General features: G+C 66.7%; 1 protein-coding gene across 9 annotated transcripts in view; it reads right to left on the reverse strand.

Moving 5' to 3' along the window:
• The window catches only part of PTP4A3 (protein tyrosine phosphatase 4A3), a 31795-nt gene that overhangs the window by 7888 nt on the left and 385 nt on the right, over positions 1-23522 (reverse strand). The window contains exon 1 of one of the 9 annotated variants that reach the window (XM_082720689.1): positions 16853-17080. The exons of 1 other annotated variant lie outside the window; for it this stretch is intronic. The gene's annotated coding sequence lies outside the window, so the exon portion shown is untranslated. Of the gene's footprint in view, positions 1-1263; positions 1562-6382; positions 6546-7077; positions 7265-8183; positions 8255-8321; positions 8585-16852; positions 17081-23522 lie in introns of those variants that run through there. 7 more of the 9 variants (XM_082720682.1, XM_082720686.1, XM_082720685.1 and 4 more) reach the window with 7 other exon arrangements.

Raw genomic sequence — 23522 nt, forward strand, 5'->3', positions numbered from 1 at the left:
AACACCAGTCCCTCCTGGGGCCGCAGAACGCTCCCGAGTGTGTGTGTGCATGGCTGTGTTTACCAGAAAGCAAGAGGAGCAAAGGCCCAAGGAAACCCCAGGACTGCAGACCTCTCCATGCAGGGCTGACCTGTCCCCTCACTGCCCACAGATGCCGGGCACTTCGGGGAGACCCCATGGGCAACAGCAGAGGGCCTTGCTCTGCTACCCAGTATCCCTGAACAGGTCCTCGGGGCTGAAGGCCACTGGGCAGGGAAGGGCCACAGGACTATCCCCTGGAGCCTGCAGCTGCCCCTATCAGCAGGGGTGAGGGGTTAGACTGGCTGGGGGACGGGAGCAGGATCCAGGCTAGAATGGGGTCAGGGTCTGGACCAAGGCTGGACCCACTCCAGGCTGGATCGGGGTCTTGCCACACACCCCACTTGTCTGTGCCGAGACTGGGTCTCCCACACCCAGATGGGAGCCAACAGCGATGCCTCACCCCTGCTGACCCAGGTCCTCCCACGTGGCTCCACCACGCCCTACGGCCACCCCCCCGAGAGGGGCCCTTCCTCCCCACCACACCCCCTCCGTGAGGCCCCAGGAACCCTGAGCAGGGCTGTTGGCCAGCAACCATCCCCCAGGCCCACTACCATGAGGCAAGAGCCCCACTTGTACACGATGTGGCCCCTCCAACCTGCCTGCCAGGGGTCCCCCAGCCCAGCGCCTGGGACCCCAGCCCGGTACGGAACCCTCTGCTGGGTCCAGAGCAGCCATCCTTTGGAAACCCCGTTAGGCAACCGGAGTCCTCCCTGTCTGCAGATGAGTGAACAGGCTGGGGAAAGGCAACAGGACCCTCTCCGGGCCCTGACCAGACAGACGCTTCCTGAAGCTCAAGTCTGGGAGGCAAGAACACCCCGCCCTCGGTCATGAGAGGGGAATCCAGATTCGGGGGCTGCTGCCCGCACGCCGGGTCATGGCCTGCTGGACCCCACAGGGCTTCAGAGAGGGCCGGCCCCTCCCGACGCAGGTCCCTCGGTGATCTGGGAGGCGCTGGAGCGGTGCGGCTCCGTGAGGCCCCGGGAGAGGCGAAGCAGAGCGTGGGAGCGCCGTGGGCAGGGCTGGGACCCGGCAGCTCCTGTGGGGCCTTGGGTGGGGCCACCACGTCCTGTGCTGTGTGAGCCCCCAGCTGCGTGGGGGCTGGTCCAGGGGTGCAGCCCCCTCCCCCGGCTGAGGCTAAGGTCCTCCCGGCACGCCCGCACACCCCAGCTCACCCCAGCTCACCCCTGCTCGCTCACGTGCGCGCACACAGGCAGTCTGCCGCCGCCTCCATCTGCCCGGTGGGCCGGGCACGGGGGCAAGACCCAGAGTGTGGGGCGCACCGGCCCCCCTGGGATGCTCGGCAGCCCGGTGGCCGGGAACTATATATAGTGCCCGGGCATCACATGGGCAGGATGACCGGTGCCCGGCAGGCCACCCGACTTCTTGTGGCTCCCACACCTGCCGCCTAAATATAACCGCAGCTGGGTCAGCGTGCGCAGCCAAACAAAGGGGCTGCGGAGGGCTGAGCAGGAGAGAGGAAGCGGCAGGAGGAAGGGGAAATGCAACAGCAGAGGGGAGGCGGCTGACCACCGCGGGGCGGGACCCTGCCTCCCAGGCGCCTGCCTCCTGCCTCTGCGCATCAGCGCAGGAAACCATGGGCCCTAGGCACACCCTCCCCAGCACCCTCTGGGGCTCCCGATGACCCCTGCCAGGAGGAGTCCCATAGCAGAGGGGGCCTAGCCAGGGCTGGGTGCTGGGGGACCTCCGCACAGGCAAAGGCCTGCAGGACAAAGTCTCCATGGCAGAGGAGTAGAGGCTGCCAGAGAGAGGTGGGTTGGGGATGCCGACGCCCACCGGCTAAGGACCAGGCACCCCTCACCTGGCCTGCTCGACTCCTGCCCAGCTCTCCAGCCTCAGGCCAGAGGACTCCTGAGCACCTTCCTGTGTGTTTCTGTGTGCCCAACACCACACCTCACTGAACCCTCACTGAACCCTCACCACCGCCGGGGAGCCCGCCATCCTCCTGCCCACCCCTCGCTGTGTGCACATGGGGAGACTGAGGCCCTGGGACTACAAGCCCACACGGGGTCACCCAGGGAGCTGTCTCCACACCCCGCTCACCTTCACCAAGAGACCCTCTGCAATGCTCCCAGGTAGAGCCATCCCCAGGGTCTAGCCGACCCCAGCAGCAGGGTCCCGGCTTTGCCTCCTGGGAGCGCCCTGTAAGGAAGGCAGTGCCCCCAGAAGATGGGCGTCAAGAGTCACGCCTGGCATCACAGTCAACCCTGTGCCTGCTCTGGCCAGCCCGGGGGCCCTAGGAAGACAGGGGAGCAGGGCACACAAGCCCCAGCACACAGGGTCCCGGGAGGCCTTGCCTTGCTGGAAGGCGGCTCCGAGCCCAGCCAGCCAGCCTGGCCGCTGCAGTCGGCAGTCAGAGCCTTAGGGCTGTGGGGAGCAGGGGTGTGCCGGCAGGGGCCCAGGCCAGAGCACAGCCCCCTCCAGGCTCATCCCCACACACGCACCCAGAAAGCATCAGCCATGGCGTGGCCCCTGCTGGACAGGCAGGCAGGAAGGAGGCCCCGCAGGAGCCCCGCACACAGGCCCACCCTCACCAGGCCACGTGGTCTGCCCTTCAGCTCAAGGAAGCCCAGGCAAGGGCTCCTCTCCTCGTGCCTCCATCTGGCACCAACGTGGGCGTCAAGCCAGGACCCCCATTTCAGGGCTCTTAGCTCCCCACTTCCAGCAGCACCTTCCTGAAGGCCATCTCTGGGCACTCGGCACCCCCACCGCCACCAACCTCCCATCCTGACTGCTTTCAGAGGAGCTGTCCCCTCCGACGCTGCCTGCCGTGAACGAGACACCTTGGCCACATTGTACAGATAAAACACAACAGATCAGAGAGGCTACGTGACTCGCCCGAGTCGCCCAGCCAGGAAGCAGAAGAACCACGGTTGGGGCTGAGTTTTACTGAGCCGCAAAGACCCCTGCTCTTGCCGACTCTGGGCCTCTGGGAGAAAGGGCCTCTGGGCAAGCCGCTTCCCCCACCCCAGTCTGAATCCTCATTCGTACACAGTAAAAGTTGCCCATCAAGCTCTTTGACACTGCATCCAAAACACAGGGCACACCGTGCTGCTCAGGCTATAGACCTGAGCCCCGGCAACAGTGTCCCCCCCCCCTTGCCCGGGGCACCCGCTCTGGCCACGCCTGGGGGGCACCTGCTGCAGCTGGCAAGACCCCAAGCCCTTCGGAGAAGTCTATTTTTATCAGAGCAGGAGCCGTTCCTGGAATCCTCCCAGAGCAAGCCCAAGTCCACACACAGTTGGGGGGGCAGTCGTGAGCCGGCCCAGCCCGCCCTGATCCCCTAGGAAACCCTCCCAGAGCCCTCCCGCCCTGCACCCAGCAGCACGAAGGGTCAGCCCCGCTCACGGCCAAGCACGGCGCCTCCCTTCCCTCCATCCCTGTCCTGTCCCCTCTCCCTCCAGCCACATGCCCTTTAGAGCAGTGTCCCAGCCCCAGGGAAGGCACGTCCCAAAGGAGGGACACGGAGGCTGTCGAGTCCACGCTGCCTCTGCACGGGGCCTGGCACCAGAAGGGCTCCCCACTTGTTTATGGAAGGAACAAATGACCCAACGTTCTGGGCAGAGGTCCAGATCTGGGAAATGTCCAGAACCCATCACGGGATCTCAGCCCCTGAGGTCCAGAGGGAACTCGAAGGTCACCTCCGCCACCCAGTCCCCCAGCTCGCACACCTCCAGGGACAGGGAGCTCACTACTCCTTGGCAGCACCTCTCTGCCTTCAGGCAGCTCCCTGAGTAATCGGGGCCCCCCTCCAGGGCCCGCTGAGTGCCCGCAGCTGGGATGGGCACCGGCGGGAGGAAGACTTCCAAGCAGATTAAGCCAGCGCAGCGGGTAGCCCCGAGGGCAGCCCCGCTGGAGGGTCAGGTGATCGGGGGAGGCTTTCCTGAAGCAGCCGGCCAGCGGGGAGCCCAGTGCGGAGCCCAGCGCGCTGCAGATGCCTGGAACCTCATCAGGGCTTGACTGGCTGCCCTGACTCTCTGGGCGACCTGGGGCCAGGGCTTGCCCTCTCTGGGGCACGTGGCCTCCGCTGCCGATGGAGACGCCACCAGGGAGGAAAGCCACCTTCCGAGCTGGTGCCAGCTCCCAGCCAGTCACGGGGCACCCGGCTACGACCTGCAAGCAGAGCTGGGGGGAGCGGGCCTCGGTTTGCACTGGGGCGGGCACCTCTTCCGCCCGCCAGGATCTCGGAGTGGAGGCCTGCGCCGAGAGCAGGCTCCCCGAACCATGGCGGCTGCCCTTGGGCCCACTCCGGCCGCCTCGCCACACCTGTGGCTTCAAGGGTGCCCCGGGGGGGCGTGGTGCTGACTCCCCAAACCTCAAGGTCACCCTTGAGGGCTGTCAGCCACCAGCGCTACCGGGACAGGCCCCAGCTCCACCGGAGACCGACGGGCACGTGGGCGGGCACCTTGAGAGTGTGGGTAAGGCCACGGGACTCCCCACCAGCTGTCATTAGTGGCAGGTACAGCACGGCTGGGCGGGCCGCAGGGGTCTCCTGGACCCAATGGCCATCGGGAGCCAGCCAGGCCTAGCCTGAGCACCCCCCGGCCCGGACAGCACTCGCCCAGCAAGCACCAGAAGTAAAGGGCGCCTCTCCGAGCTGCTGTCCGCCCCACCCTGCCTCGCCTGGCAGGGCCCGGGCCCTCCCCTCTGGGGCACCTGCGGCAGGGACACGCAGGGCAGGAGGAGTGAGCACAGGAGGGACAGCAGGCACAGGTGCCAGCTGCACACAGGGCAGCACCAAGCTGGGACGGTCAGGGCCGGGACTCAGGCTCAGGGGTCGGGGTGCAGCCAGGCCTGTGACCCAGCACGGCCTGTGACCAGATACGACGAGGCTTGCCTTGCTGGGGTGTCCAGAAGACAAAGGGACAGTACGAGATAAGGGCTAGAACCCCTATGTGGCTGTGGGACAGCAGGGCCAAGTACCCCACAGGTGCCCCTTCTGCTAGGGCACCTACCCTGCCCCAGCAAGCCCCTCCTGATGGCCAGGCTGCCGGTGACACCCATGGTGACACAGGGGCCACAGCATGTGGACTGCACCTCCCGGACAGCCCCCTCTGTCGGAAGCCCCACCTCCCGCCCACCACCACCGACCAGGGCAGCACCACCACCCGAGCCCTGCACTGGCTCTGGGAGCCTTCGGCCACCTGTGTGCCCACTCCCGCTCCAGACCTCAGGACTCCCACCAAGCGGGAAGGAGAACCAGGCGTGTGCAGCCCATTGACGAGTACCGAGCCCCCCCGCGCCCGGCACGGGGCTGAGCCCAGAGACGCGGGGAAGCACGCTCCGGAGCAAGCCCCCCAGATGGGGCTGCCGGCCACCCCTCCGCCCCTGCCCTGGGAAGCCACCTCCCAGACAGCCCCCACGGGTGCCCCACACGCAGGCAGCGCTCCTGAGCCAGGGGTCACCCCGCCCCTCACGGCACCCTGTGCCTCCGTTTCCTAAGCCGCCACATACAGGGGCATTTCCTGACGCCATCTGTTCCCAGGCTGCCGGGTCACACCTGGGCCACCCCCGAGGCTGGTGAACCAGGGCTCCGGCTTCACCCTGCTAGCTCTCCTGCCAGCGGGAGCACTGCCTCCCCCCGACCCCCACACAGCAGCCGCCGCCGCCTGGGCCCTCCTGCACCCTGCCTTGACCATGCACTTCCACCCGCCCGCCCGGGGACCCCAGGCAGCCCGTTTCCTCAGCCTCCACTTCAGACTGCGAGGCGAGGGGTCACGGACCAGCGACCGCAGGCCCTTACTGTCCCTCATCTGCAAGGGAGGACAGTGGCTGCCCTCTGGGGACGATGTCAGGAACACAGATTCCGTCCTGAGAAGCGCACAGACCAGGGATCCCACCCCAGAGCGTGGACCAGCCGATCTCGGGTCCTGTACCCCAAGACCCCCAGAGAGCTCAGGACCCCACCTGAGACACAAACTGGGGGACCCAGGGCTGCCCTTGAAGGACACCCACACACCCTGCTCCCCCTTCCTCTCCTCTAACCAGCCAGCCCGCTCTCCCCACCAGGGTGGGCATCGAGAGACACAGTGGGCAGCTCAGTGGGCACTTCCATGAGGGCACGTGCCACCGCCAGCCCCAGACCCAACCCGGGACCAAGGGCCCACGTCCTCCACCCACCCACCTGGTGAGCACCCCAGTCCCCTTCGTCGAGACCTAGACATACAATGATGACCCCACGCTGCTGCGGCTCACACACTGCCTGCGGCTCCCCATGGCCCCAAGCCAAGCTCTGACTTTCCAGCCTGACCCACTGGTCCCAGCCCTCCGACCCTCAGCTTACGAGTGGGAGGAGGCATGGGGCACCCTGGTGGATCAGTGGGTTAAAGCCTCTGCCTTTGGCTCAGGTCCTGGTCTCAGGGTCCTGGGATCGAGCCCCGCTTCGGGCTCTCTGCTCAGCGGGGAGCCTGCTTCCCCTCTCTCTGCCTGCCTGTCTGCCTACTTGTGATCTCTGTCTGTCAGATAAATAAATAAAATCTTTTTTAAAAAAAAGTGGGAGGAGGCAGAGGGGGGGCCTGTAGGATCCATGCCTCCAGTCACCCTCTCGTCTGTGTCCAGACGAGGCCCCAGACTCTCCTCATCCCCCCCACCAGGAAGTCCTCCTGGATGCCCTCACTGCTGGGATTTTGCCCATTGAGTTTTCATTCCTATGTGTACCTACCCAGCATCCTCTCTGCTCCGGGCCCCATGCTGAGAGCACTGGGGCCAAGGGTGAGTGAACCCTCACGACCCGACCCTCAGGGAACCCACCATCTGCGGTGGGGGTCAGGCAATGGACTGCACAGACAGAAACAAGACTGGGAGCGGCTCTCAGGCACCGCGGCCTTTGGGCCGAGATGCGGGCCCCACCCTACGGACACGGCAAGGGTCCCCACCTGGGAAAGGCATCAGACTCGCCAGCACCTGTTCCTGCTGCCACTCTGGAAACCACTTCCCACCCCATGTCCCCATCACCCCCAGCTCTGCACACACCCCCACCTGAAGCCAAAGACCAGAACCCCATTTTCCACAGGCGCCGGACAGACGCGGAGCAGAGCTGCCGGAAGCCTGGCGACCCCCTGCTGAGCCCGGGGCTCCTCCTTCCCTTCCACCCGATGAATCACGCGAACTCCACCTGTGCGAGCCCGGGCCCGGGGCGGGTTTGGCCTTCGGAGCAGCCAAAGTCGATGCCCAGAGGCCCGGCTGCAAATACCACCCCCCCCCGCCCCCCACCGCGTGCCCCAGGAGGGGCACCAGGCCCTCAACTCAGAGCCCAGCAGCTCCTGCTTTGCACACAATTGTGACCCAACCTAGAAAGCCACAGATACTTCCAAACGCCTCAGGGGGGGTCACTCAAACCCAAGGCAGGGGCCAGTGCTGGTCTACAGCTACCACCTGCAGAAAACCCGCTTTCAGGCTAAAGACTCTGGGGATCCAACAGACCCTAAGTGCCTCCGTTTACTAGCTGGGGAGGGGTCTCCGCAGCCCTGAAGCTCCACAGATCCCTGTTGTATCAGGGGGTTTAGCACCACCGCCGCCCCCGCCCCCGCCCCCGCTCCAGGCTGCTGTAAAAACCAAAGGAGGAAGTGGGTCTGCAGGTGCCCCCCAGCCCCACCCCGAGCGGCACAGCCTGTGGTCACAGTCAGCATCTCAGCAAGTGGCCAGGCCGAGCCCAGGTCCCAGCAGCTGCCTGGCCAGAGGGTGAGCCCCCCAGCACCGCCAAGGACCCCTGATGACCAGGTGACCTCGGACGGGCCCCATCCACACCAGCTGTTATGGCCATGCTGTGACGACCCACGGGACCCCCTCTCACTCCCCTGCCAGCAATAAATCATCAACTATGTGAGCACTGTGTTCACAGTGGGGCCCTGCTGATCCCTCCCCCGCTCCCCTGAGGGGGCAGAAGAGTCAGGCCGGGACATCCTCCCCCCACAAATTGTTGCCCCTCCACAGTGCAGCCGACCAGCAGTTCCAGGGACCCTCCTCTGAGCCACGGGCCGGGCGCACAGCAATACGGGACAGCTCGGGCTCTGGAAGGAGAAGCGTCCATCCCTGGGCCACCCGCCCCTACTTCGACAGAGGAAGCTACTGAGGCTCCAGCTGACCTGAGTGTGAGCAGAAAGGCCTGGGAACCCCTGCCGCCCCGCTCTGAGGTCTGCCCCAGGGATGGCCACACCCAGGCCTCCGCCAGCCCCACCTTCCCCACCGGACCGAGGAGCTGCTGGGAGCCCGCGGTCACTCACCCGCCTTCCCGGTCCCGGAGTCCTGGGGCGCCGCGCCCCCGCCCAGCTTTATCCCCGCCCGGGCTGCCCGCCCTCCCGCGTCAAAGGCCCCTGATCGCCGGTAAACTGTGCAGGGAGGGAGGCGGGGGCACGCTGGGGCAGCCCCAGAAGGATCTCGGCCAGCCTTTGGCTCCCACTGCACTCCCCCCTCCCAGGGCTGCCTGGAAGCAGGGGAGTGGGGCTGGGACAGGGATCTGAGGTTGAGGCGAGCACCCTGGTCCCAGGAAGCTGTGGGCAAGAGAGCCCCCTCCCCCACGGGGCCTGACTCTGGGCTGCAGGAGGCAGTCCCCAGGGCCCTGAATCCAAAGGCAGCCAGAGCAGGGGGAGGGGAGAAGGGAGGGAGCAGGCGAGGGGGCCAGGAGGGGGCTGGAGGAGTGGGCGCAGAGCCAGCCTGGAGATCTCTCCAAGGCCCCGAAGCCCAGCCTGGCAGCCCAGCCTGGCAGCCGGCAGAGTGGAGGGTCAGGGGGACAGCCTGGGGCTCCCCAGTTCTCTGGCCTGTCTCCCCACTGCCTGCTGCAGGTTGGGAAGGGGGTTCCAGGACCCTTCCCTTGCTGAGGGGGCACTCAGTGCACCCCTACCTCCCCAACCCACCCACACAGAAACAACCTAGCCCTCTCTAGGCTGCCCCCAACCTCAGCAGCCCCCCAGGGCCCTCCCCAGACTGCTCTCGGGCTCCGGAGAGCTGCCCACGCTTCCCCAGGGCCCCCGCGAGCCCAGCCCTCAGGTCTTCCTGTTGTCCGGTTCCCCCACAAGGAAGCCAGGGAAGCCGGCTAACAGGCCAGTGAGCCCACCACACCCCGGCCAGGGCCTCAAGGCCCCACAAAAACACCAAGGAAGCGAAGAAGAGGGAACCCCACCAGTGGGGGAGGGGTGCTCCTGTCCCTGAGGCCCAGGGTCACTTGTCCCTCCTCCCCCCAGGATGCTACCCTAGTGGGGATGGCACCAGGAAGGATGAAGCCCTCTTGCAGACCCTGGATGGGGGTGGGGGTGGTAGCCCAGGCCAGCCCTGCCCGGAGAGGTCACCGACGTCCCTGCCCCGGCCTGCCCCCCGCCAGGTGAGCAGCAGGTGCAATTCCTCCCGAGCTGCAGCTGCAGGAACAGCCTCCACAGCTGGCCCCGGAAGGGCGGCCCCATCACCCCACCAGCCCGTCCCGACGTCTGCCCACAGACCGCTCCCCTCTCTGGTTCCCACCAGGCACCTGCCAGCTGCCCACCGGCCACTCCGCCCCAGACAGAGCCCCTTCCCAGTGGCCCAGGGCCCAGGCCTTGACCCATGCCTTGCCCAGGCCCCAGAGCCCTCCTTAGCCACCCAGCTGGCCCGCTGGATCTGCGGCAGCCTCTGCCAGGTGCTGTGACTCACACACCTGCCCCCAGGCCTTTGTCCCTTGTCCCTCGCCCCTGCCTGGGCCTCCATCTAGCGGCCCTCTTCCTCCCACCTCTCCCAGCCCTCACCGCATGAACCTCTCCTCACCCCCGCAGCCCTCCCTCCTCTCCTCACCCCCGCAGCCCTCCCTCCTCTCCTCACCCCCGCAGCCCTCCCTCCTCTCCTCACCCCCGCAGCCCTCCCTCCACTGCCCCGCCCCTCTCTGGACCAGTCCCAGAGGCCATGTGCACCTTGGACCACCCCTGGAGGGCAGAACCACGTCCAGCCCCCTTCAGATCTCCCCAAGGGAGGGTAGAGACTTCAGAGGGTCAGCGTCCACGAGTGGACCACCAAGCCTGCTGAGGAGACAGGACGGCACAGGACGGCACAGGACGACCGGCCAAGCCAGAGGCTCAGCAGGACCTAGTGTGACTGAGAAGCCGTGTGGCAGCCCAGGGGCAGCTCTGTCAAGGCGCACACGGTGGGTGTCCAGACCAGACGCCCGTGCCAAGAGGGTGGGGAGCCCGTTCCCCTAGGCCACCATGCCGCCCGGTGGCCCGCCACATGGTCTGTGTTCTCCGGTCCGTACCCCATCTCCCACTAGGCCTGGAAGGACTCTGCCCAGACTCCCAAGTCAGACTACAGAAGTCTCACACGGCCAGGGACCTCGCACGGATGGGGAGACCCGGTGTCCTGCCTTAGTAACCAGAGGGTCAGAGCCCTCCCACTGTGGTCCCTGGGCCTATCACTGCCCCTCCCCGGGCCCCAGCCCGCCTGTCTTAGCAAGGACACAGCTGGACTCCTCTGCGTGTCCGATATTGCCCCGTTGGTGAAAGGCCGGTTCCCAAGCATCCCCCCTCCCCCTGGGGCCCCACCACGTGCACTGGCACACACAGTCAGGTGAGCCCCGGGCGGCTAGAAGCAGGGTTCTGCAGGCCCTGCTGCACCCCCTGTCCCCAGGGGCCGTCTCCTGCCCTCAGCCTCCCCGCCTGCAGAGCCTCAGTCCCGGAGGTCTGGTTATCTGGCAGCAGTTTCCAGCCTACAGCCCGTTACTCTGGAGTATACGGTGTTGGGCTGGGAATTCCTAGGCTCCGATTCTAACAGGACGAAGAGCTTCGAAAGCCTGCCCTAGCCTGCACCCACGGTCCCCAGTGCTTTCCCCCTGGGCCCCGCTGGGCTGGTGCCGACTCCTGGCACCATGCCCCCGAGCCTCCGGAATGGGCACGGCGTCCCAGAGGAGCCGGGAGCTTCACGGATTCGCTTGGCGCCAACGGCCCCTGAGAGGCCCTTGTACCCACCAAGCCCCCAGCTCAAGCCCCTGCCAGGAAGGCAGAGGCCCCAGGAGGCCCAGAGGAGGCCCAGTCCTTGCCGTCCCGAGAGCCCCGGGCCTCCCCAGTCCACCAGGTGGAGCCCAACCACTCCCATGCCCCCCGCCACACACACACACACACACAGGGACCCTCAACGGGCAAAAGGCACCTGGGGTCCTCAGAACCGGGGTGGTGGCATGGGCCTCCCAGAGGAGGACGTCTCTGCCCCCCGGAACCAGCTGGAGGCCCCACGGGGTGCGCCCTGGGATACCCCGACAGCTGAGAAAGTCCTCCGTGTGCTGCCTGTGCCCCCACGCACACCTTTTCTCCTCCCTGGGCCTTTCGGTCGTCTGCATAACGTGGATATAACAGACCCTCTCAAGGGGGGAAAACAAGAGCTGCCCCCAACATGCCCCCCGGTGCCACGGAGTTGTCCCGTGGCCTGGGGGGCAGGGGGGCGCACCCATGTGAGGGAGGCTCCATTAAGGACACCCCAGTGCTGGGGGGCATTTGCTGCGCCCGCCTGAGTCCCCTCCCCCGGGAGGAGCGGCTCTGGCTCGTCCTCTGGCCCTGGACCATGCAAGGTCAGCATCCCCGAGGGGGATGAGAAGGAGGTCCTGGGGGAGATCTAGGGTGCCAGCAGACAGCCGGCACCAGACAGGCGGTCAGCCCCTCCCCCGCTGCACCTGCTGTGCCCCAGTCCCAACCAGGAGGCAGGATAGGACCCCCCCGCACCCTCAGGGGAGGGGGCTCTGCCCACAGATGCAGCAGCCAGTCCCCTGTACCCGTGCAGCCACCCTGGACCCATGGCAGGACATGGCCAGCAGCTGCCCCAGAAGCCGGCGGCCCCCGGGGAACTGGACCCTGCGGCATCAAGGCGTGCTAGCCGTTTCTGCTCTCCACCGCACCCGAAGCCGGGCCAGAAAAGGAGGCTGCGGCCCAGCCGGAACGCGGGTCCACGCTCAGGCGCGGCTCGGCTCACCACCCCCACACACCCGAGGGGCGTGCCCAGGAGTGCAGAACAGGGGAAGGCTCCAGGACCCCTGCACACGCAGACCCCTCCCCACATTCATCCTCCACGCAGTGCTGAAGGAAGCCATCAGCCCTTTTCACAGATAAGGAAACTGAGGCTATGGCCATGCAGTCAGTGACTTGACTAGCCCGAGGCCACAGCTATGCGCAGCTGAGCCAGCCCAGGTGGACACTACCTCTGTGTTTTCTCCTTAAAACAACCCCTGATCCGGAAACCGAGGCCCGGCCCTCCAACAGATCTCAGGGCTCCCGGAAGCCCCGTCACCCATCGCCTCCATCCGTCACCAAGGCCCCCGCGCCCCCCCCGACCCAGTACACAGGCCGCCAGGGGTCAGGCGGGCGGGAAGGGGTCGCAAGATCACGGAGGTGGCCAGGGCTGCTGGCCAAGACCCTGGTGGACGCGCGTCAGAGGGGCCTTCAGGAGCCACGGGAAAGAGTTCTGACCTGGCCTCGGGAGGCCACATCCAAAATAACCGGCCCCACCGCCCCGGGAGGACTCTGCCGGGCGCACGTAGGCCTCACAGCCCTGGGCGCTGCCAAGCTGGGTGCGGAAGGTCATGGCTATTTCTGGGCCAGCCTGGCAGCGAGACACAGCCCCCCGGCGCCCCCAGAGAACCTGCGCAAGAGGGGCAGGTTGCTGCATCCAGGACACACGCTAGAGGGGCCCGCAGACCCCCCAGGGCAGTGGGGAGCCCCGCGCTGCTACTTTCCTCTTCCCGGCGCTGCCGCCGTCTCAGCTCCGTGTCGGCCCCACCGGCATCTCCAGCGGTCGCCGGGTGCCGAGCCCCGGGCTGGATCCCTGGGTGGACGGAGAACCGTGTCCCGTCTCTGAAACAACAGTGGCGCTTCCTGCTCTTCAGCAGCTCGAACCCTGAGCACACGCAGCCCAGGACGGCTCGACGACCCAGGCCCCCAGGGAAGCCAGCGTGACACCCACCATGCACAGCGCTGTGTCCACCCTGCAACGTCGCAACCTCGTGAGTGCCCGTGGCCGTCCCACCCGTGGGAGCCTGAGGCCCACGGAGCGCAGGAGACTCTGAAGCAGGGCCTCCCCCAACCCAGGCCCTGCGTGGTCTCTAGGGGCCCAGCAGGAGGGGCTCCCTCCCATCACCCCGACCCCAGTGTGGCTCTGCCCCACACCCTTGCTCAGGACCTGACAGCTCCCAGAGGGTCTCTGTGCCTCAGTCTGTTCATCGGTAAGATGGGTTCGCTGGACGCTGTTCCTTCATGGAGCTGCTGGTGGCCGCTCTCCTGGGACCTGCAGGGACACTTCCCTTCCCAGCAGCCTTGCCTGAGCCCCTGGAATGATTCTTCTGTGCCAGACACCCAGGGGGACTCTGAGGGGACTCTAAGCCCCATGGGAGGGCCTGCATTCAGAATGGGGATTCCCCCAGGGGTTTCCTTGGGACACCGAAGGGGCTTTTTTTCCTGCAAAATGTCCCAGAGCCTTTATTCCTCAATAGATGCGATGGCCTGGGACGGGGGGCGGGGGCAGGGCAGCCGGCAGCACGTTTCCAGAATGTTTTGGACGCCAGGCACCAGCAAAGACGGCCCCTCCCAGAACCTCAGCAACAGACCGGGTTGGGTCAGCCCCATGCCCCAGTCCCAGCTGCGAGGGTGGGAGAGGCTCCCGGCCAGGCCTCCCTGCCTCCAGCTCCTCTGTGCGGCTCCCATCTCTGAGCCCGGCCGGTGGTCAGGGCGGGGACCACCACACAGAGATGGAGGCGGAGCCCAGGCCAGGCCACCCTGAACCCCCAGCCCCCGGTCCTCTGCCCGGGGCCCCCACCTTGGTCAGGTGAGGGTGGAGGGATTAGCTCCGGGCTGTAGCCAGCCCCTGCTTTAAAGTGACCGAGCCCGCGTCCCGTCCGCTTCCCGCGACTGGCCCTTCAGCCGCTCCTCCAGGAGCTCCAGACAGGGCACGACCAGGGGTGCAGAGCCCGTGTGGGGCTGCAGGGCCCCGAGCCCGCACCCAACTGTGCTCTGCAGACTCCCAGCAGTAGGAGCCCCACAGCAGTGCCCACCTCCCCACCCAGACAGGACGATCGGGAGTGGAGGGGACACAAAGCAGGGAGGGCAGGAGACTGCACAAGAAGAGAGACATGTCCGAAGCAGGCCCCACGCGCCACCAGACTCACCAACACCGGGCACTGCCCCGGGGGGAAGGCCGGCTCCACGCCGTGCTCCTGAGCTCGCTGAGTGCCCGCCAGTCCTAGCACCGCTGCCCGCTCTTCTCTAAGCCCTGCCGGCCACCCCGGGGCAGAGCCGGGCTAATCCTATTTTGCAGACTTTAACTGAGAACCTGCGCAGGCCAGACTCTGCGGTGCGGGGAGCAGGCTCCATGGCTTTCCTGAGATAAAATTCATGGACTGTGACATTGGCCATTTTAACTATTTTAAACCAGACACTCGGGCGTTTTCTAGCATCTCCGTGGGGTTGTGTGATCATCACCACTACCTAAGCCCAAAACATTCCCATCACCCCAACAAGCAGCCCCACACCTCTTGTGGACCTGCCCCGTCCCCACGGACACTCCCACCCCCGCCGCCCGCCCAGCCGCTGGCAGTCACTTGTCCACTTGGGAGCACATCTCCACGGACCTGCCACGTCCATAAAAATCACACACCACGTGGCCTTGGGGGTGTGGCTCCCCGATCTCCACATCACGCTTCCGAGGGTCAAGCGTGTTGTCCCGGGGTCAGGGCTGCACCCCTTTATTGGCTCCCCTACGTGGAGACCATGCTCAGCTCACGAACAGCTGGGTCACTCGCGGGTCTGTCCCCCCGACCCCCACAGGGACTGTACGCTGTCCAGACAGCAAGGCTGGACACCCACAATCACCCGTGCTTCCAGGACCCAGGGGTACCGCAGAGGCAGGGGGCTTACCCTCTCCCCAGCAGAACGAGTGGGGCCCCTCGTGCACCCAAGTGTGAGAAAAAACCCAGGGAGGGGCAGTCAGGGTATGGGGGGTGGCAGGGCCTGGGGGGGGTCCAGTCAGGAGGGTGGGCGTGGCAGCACAGGGGCGAGGGGTGGTGGGGAGCACCTGGGCAGTCCCCTCCTGGGTCCAGCAGGGGCGCAGTGGGCTGTGGAGGGCACCGAGCAGGCCGGGGAGGGACAGAAGGCCCAGCAGCCAGCCAGGTAAAAGGGGGCCCTGCGGGGTCCCCGGGAATCGTCACAGCATCTTCAAAAGCTACAGACACAGCCACCGCGCGTCGAGTGAGCACAGCCCGCAGGTTCGTTCGTTCTGGAGGCAAGGCTGGTTCAGAGGCGAACCCCAGCCGGCAGCAGCACCAGGACAGGAGGGGAGAGAAGAGACGAGCGACACTCTACGGGGCGACACCACCCGGCCCCGTGCGAGGGCCCCCGTGTCAGCCAGCCACACACAGCCTGTGCGGGTGGGCCTGCCCACACCAGCAGCTGGACCACACCCCGCAGGACAGCGAAGGACACGCTGGCCCCCTCGAGTCTTGAGAGCTCCCCCTGAGAAGGGCAAATGGGCTGGGGGTCAGGCGGAGGGCACGGCCCGAGGGAAGGCCAGGAGGGCGGGAGCAGAAAGGTGGTGACCCAGGCTGCCGGGAAGCGCAGGAAATGCCCCCCGGGGAAGGCAGACCCTGGCGGGCCCCCATTCTCAGAATCACTGCAGGGCAGCGGCGGGGAGGGGCAGGACTTTGCAACCCCAGATCGAGGGGTGTCACAGAATCAAGCACAAGAGGAGGAAACAGAAACTCCCCAGAACCCCCAACAGGGGCAGGAGAGGCCACATGGAGTGACAAGTGAGACAGCAGTGCCTGGGCCCCCTGAGGTCACCGAGAGTTTGGGGAGCCTCTGCCCAGAGACAGCCGCCACCCTACCCTAGCGTCCTGGGTACCCCGACCCTCCCCCGCACTCCCTACCTGGTGTCACCCGCTGACACGGTCCTTCAGGGTTGAAGCCTCTAATGACACCCACGCCACTTCGAAGGAAACGCCCGAGTCCCCTCACCCCCGTGGGCCCCACCACCGGCTGCTGTCCCCCCACACCCCTCCTCGCTCTGCTCTGGCCTCACCCGCCCTCCTGTTGTCCCGACGACGGGCCATGTACGGTCTCGCCTCCAGTCCTTTGCCCTTGCCATGCCCTGGGCCAGGCGCTCTCTGTCCCCAGAGCATCCTGTCCTGTCGTCGGGCCTTGGCCTCCACTCTGGGACTCCCTCCTGGCTCCACCTGCCCGTCCCAACCCCACCTCCTCGAAGGCCCCGTCCGTCACCGGCTCACAGACACTGGGCTCCGGGTGGACGCCGTCCACGGCTGTGCTCTGGGGCCAAGGGAGCTCGTAGAGAAAAAAGCTCATGGCAAGCAAGACCACAAAGTTGGCCACAGCAACCTGGCAGGGACCCTGGGGCCAGGCGCCCACAAATCATAGCGCCAGCAACCGAGAGGCTCTCAGCCATCAAGGAGCCCTGCCCAAGCAGATCGCCCCACACATCTAGAATCTTCTACCCTTGATGCAGGGGCCACGCGGAGCCCCTGCAGAAGGGGAGGTGAGTGGAGAGCCCCACCTTGCCCTGCACCGTCAACAGAGTGTGCTGTACCCAGGAAGGAACGGCATGGAGAGCTGAGGCCAGCCCCGTCCCCAGGCCAGCCTCCCCAGGTTCTGGACTCCTGGCCCAGCGCCCCCTCCTCCCAGTAGCCGTCCAAGCTTCTCCCACTGTAAGGGCCTCTCAGCAGGCCCCAGGACCCCAGCCCCCACCTCCACAGCCTCCCTCAGGCCTGGGCACACACGCCGCAAACCATCTTTTATACACTTTTTAGTACCTCGGCACACGGGAGGGGGTGAGGCCAGCATCGCTCAGACCCGGGGGCAGCCCGGGCTCTACAAACCGGCTGCCCACACCGGAGGGCAGCTGTGGGGCTAGGTCACAGACTAGTGGGCCTGGTGTGCAGGAGGCACTCGGGAACAGCCGGTGACCCTCCTGGGACAGGCCCACGACCGCCTGTCCTCAGCCCACGGGAGCCGCTGGAACATCCCGCCTCGCCCAGGACCGGCTGACGGCCGCGCCTCCCGGCCGTGGTGCTCCTGGAGCCCAGAGCCCGCCCAGAGCCCTGGTTCTCACGCTCACTTCCTCACGGGAAGGGAAGGGTTGGGGAGACGCTCACCCTGCCTGCAAGACCCCAGGACAGAGCCTGCCGAAGCGGGGTGGGGGGGGGAGGGACGCAGTGAGAGCGCAGGGGAGACAGGAAGAAACCAGGCGGGGGTGCCCCTTGCTCCCCATGGCAGGTCAGGCAGGGCCACCGGACCCCCAGCCCACCAGGCTCCTCCTGAAGGCGGGAGGCCGGGCGGGCACAAGGCGGCCAAGGGCCCGCTGGGGTCAGCGTCCTTCCTCAGGCTGGGCAGGCCCAGCTGGCAGTGGCCGTGGGAACTGTCCCCAGGCCCAGCCAGCCACACTCAGGCCAGGCAGTGGGCACGTCCCAAGGGGCGGAAGCCCAGACCCTGATCCTGCTGGAGGCATGTCCAGACCTGCCGGCTGACCCAAGGGTCTCGAAGGGGAGGGTGAGGAGAACAGGGTCTCGGGCCGCCCCCACCACTACAGTCACCATCCGGCCCCCAGACCCTGCCCACCCTTCTGCTTCCCCTCCCAACAGCCACCCCCTTAGCCACGCTCCCAGAGGCCACAGCCTCCACCTGCACCCCGCACCCCTGTCTCCTGGGTTAGGGGCCCCTCCTGCGGCTCCCTCCACCCCACCCCTCCCCAACCAGCTCAGAGCCCGCCCCAGGACTGAGGCTGGGACTTCGTGGGCCACAGCCATGCTGGGCCTCATCGGAGGCCCGTGGAGGGGGAAGGGTAGCAAACAGGCTGGACGGACAGACGGACACACTTGATAGACAGCTCCCCCCGCACTCCAGCCCACGTGCCGCAGGGGGCCTGGGAGCCCCCAGCTCCGCCCCCGTCCATCCCTGCCCCCTACACTCCACCGGGGACCCCCGGCCACTGGCTGTCCTCACAGGCCTGGGGGCCCCTCGGGACGGCCCTTCCGGTGACTTCCTGCCAGGGAGGCTGGGGGGAGGAAAAGCAAGGCCTCCAGCTGGCTTCCTGCGGCTGCCCGGCCGTGGGAACACCCCAGCCGCCGAGGTCTAGGAAGAGCGGTGCGGGGGCGGGGGAGGCTGTGTCACCCATCAGCAGGGCACGCACTGTGCGCCTCGGGCTGCCCGGACCCACTGCCCGTCTTACGTTTCCCAACATCCCCACGAAAGGGGTTCCTACCCCTGTTTACAGAGGGGGAAACTGAGGCACGGGTGGGTGAGTTACACCAAAGGCCTGAGGCAGGACCTCCTCTCTGCCCCTGTCAGGCTCTCACCCCACCACGGAGGGGGGGGGCAGCAGGCCATCCCAGCCACGCTTCAGAGCTAAGGAAAAGCCAGAGAGGGGAGAGCAAGCTGGTGGCTGTGCCGGAATGGGGTCCGCTCCCCACGCCCCACACACACAAGGAGGCTCCCCGTCTGTAAATGAGGGACCGACAGTCCTGGCTCCACACCACTCTGCAAGGACCACACAAGCCCCGCCAAGGCCACCTTCCCACCCAGCACACCTCCCACACTGCTGCCCTGAGCAGGGTCCTCCAACCCAAACACGCAGCCCCCACCTGGGGAAGCGGCTGGCTGTGAGGAGGCCCCAGAGTGTGGCCGACGACGCAGCTGCCCCAGCGACTTGGCTAACTCCGGCCCGAGCCCCTCCCTCCTACTGTGATGCCCGCATCCTTCATGCCCCGGGCCAGATGCTGCCTCCTCCCAGAAGCTCACCTGGACTTCCTATCTACCACAGCCTCAGACTCGGAGGGTCACATGCTCTAGGAAAGCCGCTGCTGTCCTGCTCACCCACACTCCCAGGGTCAGGGCCACCTCTCTCTGCCGTCACCCATTCCCCACCAGGGGCCAGTGCAGGCCTGGGCAGCCCCTCACAGGGCACGGGGAGGCGGAAGTGAGGCCAGGCCAGTAGCTTCCAGCCGACATCACAGCCGCCGAGATGGAGGTGATGGGCGTGGGCGCTGACTAACACACTCGGGTCCATCCAGACCCAGAGACCTGGGTCCATGGGGACCATCAGGAAAGCGGCCCGTTTCAAGTGAGATGCAGAGCGGTCAGCTCCCTCGAAGTCAAGCTGAGATGCCCAGGCGCTCGGAGCCCACCGCCACCAGAGATCGCCTGGGCTGTGTGGGTTTTTATACGGAACATCACAACATCTGGATTAAATCACAATGATGCAGTCAGGGACCTGTTCGAGTGTCACCCCTCCCCAGACGTGAGCCCCAGGGCAGGTGGTGCGATCTCGGCCCACCCCGCCCAGGCGCCGAGAGCCCAGCATGCCAGCTGAAGAAGCCAAGGCACCAACAGCCACCCTTCCCCAGGTCCCAGGCCCCTGGCGAGGGCGAGCGGAGAGCCGGGCGAGACCCAGTCGCACAGAGCAGACGCGGGGCAGAAAGCAGCCGCAAGGCTCGGGCGGCTGGAGCTTCCCCACCAAGGCCTGACCTCCCATCCAGTCTGCTGCAAGGTCCACAGTGTGCTCCAAGCACCCCATTCTCCAGACAAGAACACTGAGGCTCAAGAAGCCCAGAGGCAGACGCGGGTCACCAGAGAGACCAGCAGAGCTGGGACCAGGGCTCTGGGCTCCTCCAAACCATGCGGAGGGGAGGAGAGGACAGCGAGATGACCGTGGAGCGCCCCAGGCACCCCCAGACGGCCCCTGAGTTCCACGCGGCCATTCCCAGCAGACGGGCCACTGGGCAGCCAGCCAGAGAGCAGCCCGAGAGGAGCGGCGCGGCTGAGCACGGCAGGGAGATGAAAGCAGGGAGATGTTTGCTTTGGCAGGCCCTGGTCTGGGCCAGAGCGTGAGGAGGGAGCCGGGGTCCCCACACCAGCAGATGATGGGGGGCACCATCAGGAGCGCCCTCTGGGGGCGGGGCGACACAGAAGAGGTCAAGCCCACCGCGTGTAGCCACGGGGCAGGGATGGGACCGGCAGGCAGCGGGGGAACCCGGGGCGGGTGGCCGGAGGGGAATCCTCGGCGCCTCCCGCACCTCTTCCGGGAAGCCTGAGTCACAAGAGGGGCCGCCGGGCCGGGAGAGCGGCTGGGAGCACCAGTCCCCATGGGAAGGGGACAGGGCAGGGCCGCCTGCCTGTCAGCCCGCCTCCACCGGCTGGGCCAGCCCCGTCTTTGGGGTCTCTGCGGCCACAGAGGCCGTGGGAACGGGCTCCTGCCGCTCCCGGGAGGGGCTGTGGGGACGGTGGAGCCGGAGAAGGCAGATCAGAGCCCCCCTGTCTGCGGAAGGAGAAACTGAGAGCCCTAAGGAGAACCAGAACTGGCCCGAAGCCCGTGACCTGTCCTGGACTACGTGTGCTCCGGTAGCCATGCCTGGACACTGCGGAGGCCTGCGGCAGCACGTCTCCTGACATCCTGGGCTCAGAGCCCCATCCCAGCACATCAGTGCCCCGCTAAGCACTCAAGACCCCAGACTCCCTACGGTGGGAGCCGTCCTCCCGATGCTCCCACTTCTGGGACCATATCCCAGGGAAGTCAGACCCTCGAGGCTCCGCTCCACCCCACCACCCCTGCTCTAGAACACTCCGCGGCTCCCCCGAACCTGAGCGAGGCCAGTTCCCTACCTTCCGTCTGCCCACACCAGCAACAGTGCCTGCTCGGGGCACCAGACATCCTGAGGGACACGTGTGCTGCCCCCCAAAGAGCACCTAGGGACCCGGGGTGATGACCCAGTGACAGACCCTGATCGGGTCCAGCCCTCATGTGTTGGGAGACTATGGCACTGACGCCCACCCCAAGGGTCACCCAGAAGGAGAGTGGGGCCCTGAAGCCAACTTCCCAGCCCAGCCCCTCCCCCAGCAGACAGTTCCTGAGCATGGGACGCAGGCCCTCCCCGCTGCTGGCTTGTGGTGACGTTCCACGGTCCTGCCTCCATGCAAGACCCCACCGCGCTCAGGCCAGGCACCCAGGACGAGCCCCATAATGGCAGCGGCCAGAAGACCCAGGACAGAGGGGTCGGCAGTGTTGGAGGCCTGGGGACCTCCCGCGGGAGATGGGCCTGGCGGGCGTAGGTCTGACAGCTGACACCGGCCCTTCCTGGGTCCCCCTCCCCACCACCTGCCAGCCCTCACCCCTATCCAACGTCTTCCTAGCACATCTGCGAGCGTCACCCTGCGCGGGTGACCTCCAGCTTGGGCAGTCCGGCTCACAGCCTCTCGGGGCCAGGCTCACAGTAGGCTCCCCAGTTTGCTGGCCCAGGGAGACAGGAAAGCCTGACTGGCTGCTTTGACCAGGATCCCAAACCACCCGGGGATCCTAAAGGTGCCGGCCCTGTGGAGGGGCACCCCCGGGTAATGAGATCCTGCCCCCCCACGGGTGAGGTGATGAGAACCCTCCTACCCCTGACAAGAAGACCCAGGGCCATGGCCCTGGTCCAGGTCGGAAGGAGGGAAGTGGTGTTCCCCACGCACCTTCTGACTGCCAGGGTGCGGTCCACCCACATGACTGACCCCACACCTCCTTGCTCCCATTCTACAGATGCAGAAACTGAGGGCCAAGGCAATGGTTCCTGGGAAGAAACTAAATCCAGGCCCTCCTGATTAGCTCCGCCTTCTCTGTTGTACCTGCCGGCCATGGGAAAAGCCCCGAGGGGCAGTACAGCATAGCGGGGACTCCAGGGAGCAGGTGACAGCAGCAAGGGAGGCCGGGTGGAGGCAGGATGCCAGGCAGCTGGTGGGGAGGCCATCCCAGACGGAGGGCACAGGCTAGGGCCGGGCAGCGGGGAGAAGCCCCGGTGCACTGTGTGGTGACTGCCTACAGTGAGGTTTGGAGCCTCTGGGTAACGGCAAGTTCAAGGTCTCTGGGAAACCATCAGCCATCGCTGGAACCACAGCCCCAGCCGCTCCCGGCTCTGCCCCTCCAGCCAAACGCTGCCTGGACATGCCCGTGCCCTTTCTCCTTGACCTCTTGCTCGGGTCCACCAGCCAGTGAGGCACAGTGTCCCCACCTGGATGTGAGCCCCCAAGGCCCCTGGCACAGGCCTCTGTGCTGCCAGTGCACCCCACTGGGGAGCAGGGCAGGCTCACAGCAGCTTGGCCAAGGCCGATGGTGCGCACCTCTTCCCAGCCACGTGGGCAGGAAGTCAAGCTGGCACGCAGGAGACAGAGGAGACTCGCTGGGGCCCCCAGCCCCATCCCGGAGGTCAGGGAAGGTGTCCCGGAGGACAGCAAGGGCAAGGAGGAGCCGGCAAGCCAAGGAGACAGCCTGGAGGCCCCATCTGCTCACCACCAGCATCTTCCTCCACCACCCTGAGCACTTGGACGGGGGCACACGCCCTGCCCTGTCCCCCTCCAGCCAGTGGAGTCCTGAGGCTCACCCCCGACACCCACCCGATCCCAGCACGGGGCCTGGCACAGAGTAAGTGCACAGAGTAATTACGGGGTGCAGTGGTCGTCCTAGGGACACTTGAGGGGCAGCCTCTCTCCCTGAAGAGCGGCCGGGAGGGGGGGCCGTGGAGACACACCCATGCCGGCCTCAGGCCCAGACTCAGCCTCTCCCGTTGCCTCCTTATAGCAGCCTGCAGGGTGGGCCAAACAGTACCCACTTCACAGATGGGCAAACCAAGGCCCTGGTTAGATCTGCAGGGGAAATGGACCTGACTCCACCGCACTGGGCCTCAGTCTCCTCATCTGAGAAATGGGGTTAATAACCTCACGGGAGGACATGAGGTCACCTGCACGGAGCTCTGAAGAGGCCGCTGGGCAAGAAGAGCACAGGTCCCCTCCACGGACCCCATCTGGTCCCCACCCCCGGGCTGCTCTGGTCCGAACCCATTATCAGGTGCGGAGCTGACCACAGAGCCCGCAGGCCAGGAGACGAGTCGCAGGGCCTGGCGAAGAGGCTGGGGTGGCCACGGGCACTGTGACCTGCTGGCCTGGACCCCCTGCCACCCTCAGGCCCGCTCTCCCAGAGCCAACGGGCCAGGCGCCGGCCTGAGAGGTCACCACACCACACAGGGGCTGCGCTCTGCCGGCTCGCAGCTGGGCACACCGCCGGTCCCAGCCGCAGCTGCCCAGCCGAGCCCCAGGCGCGCGCAGAGCCACCTGTGAAATCCCTGCGACACTGGCGCTAGGCTGCCGACGCGGCTCCGCAGCGGGGCCAGGGCTCGGGGAGGCACTGCCAGGCTACCAGCCCCGGCAAGGGTCTGGGCCGGGCCGCAGAGCTCAGCCTCCGGGAACATGGGCTGGGGACATCGGCTGCCCTCCCCGTCCTACCGCAGGACAGGGAAACCCCTGGGGTTCTGAGAAGACCAGGTCCCCGGGGACCACGCCGATGAGGAAGCAGAGTGGGGACCGGGGCCGCACCAGAACCCCGAGCCGCAACTTCGGGAGGACGACCTGCGGACGGGGTCACGCGCCCCCCCAGACACGGGAGCCGGCTCAGCTCTTCCG

Source organism: Mustela nivalis, assembly GCF_964662115.1.
Source record: "Mustela nivalis genome assembly, chromosome: 2".
In the NCBI taxonomy this organism is placed as follows: domain Eukaryota; kingdom Metazoa; phylum Chordata; class Mammalia; order Carnivora; family Mustelidae; genus Mustela; species Mustela nivalis.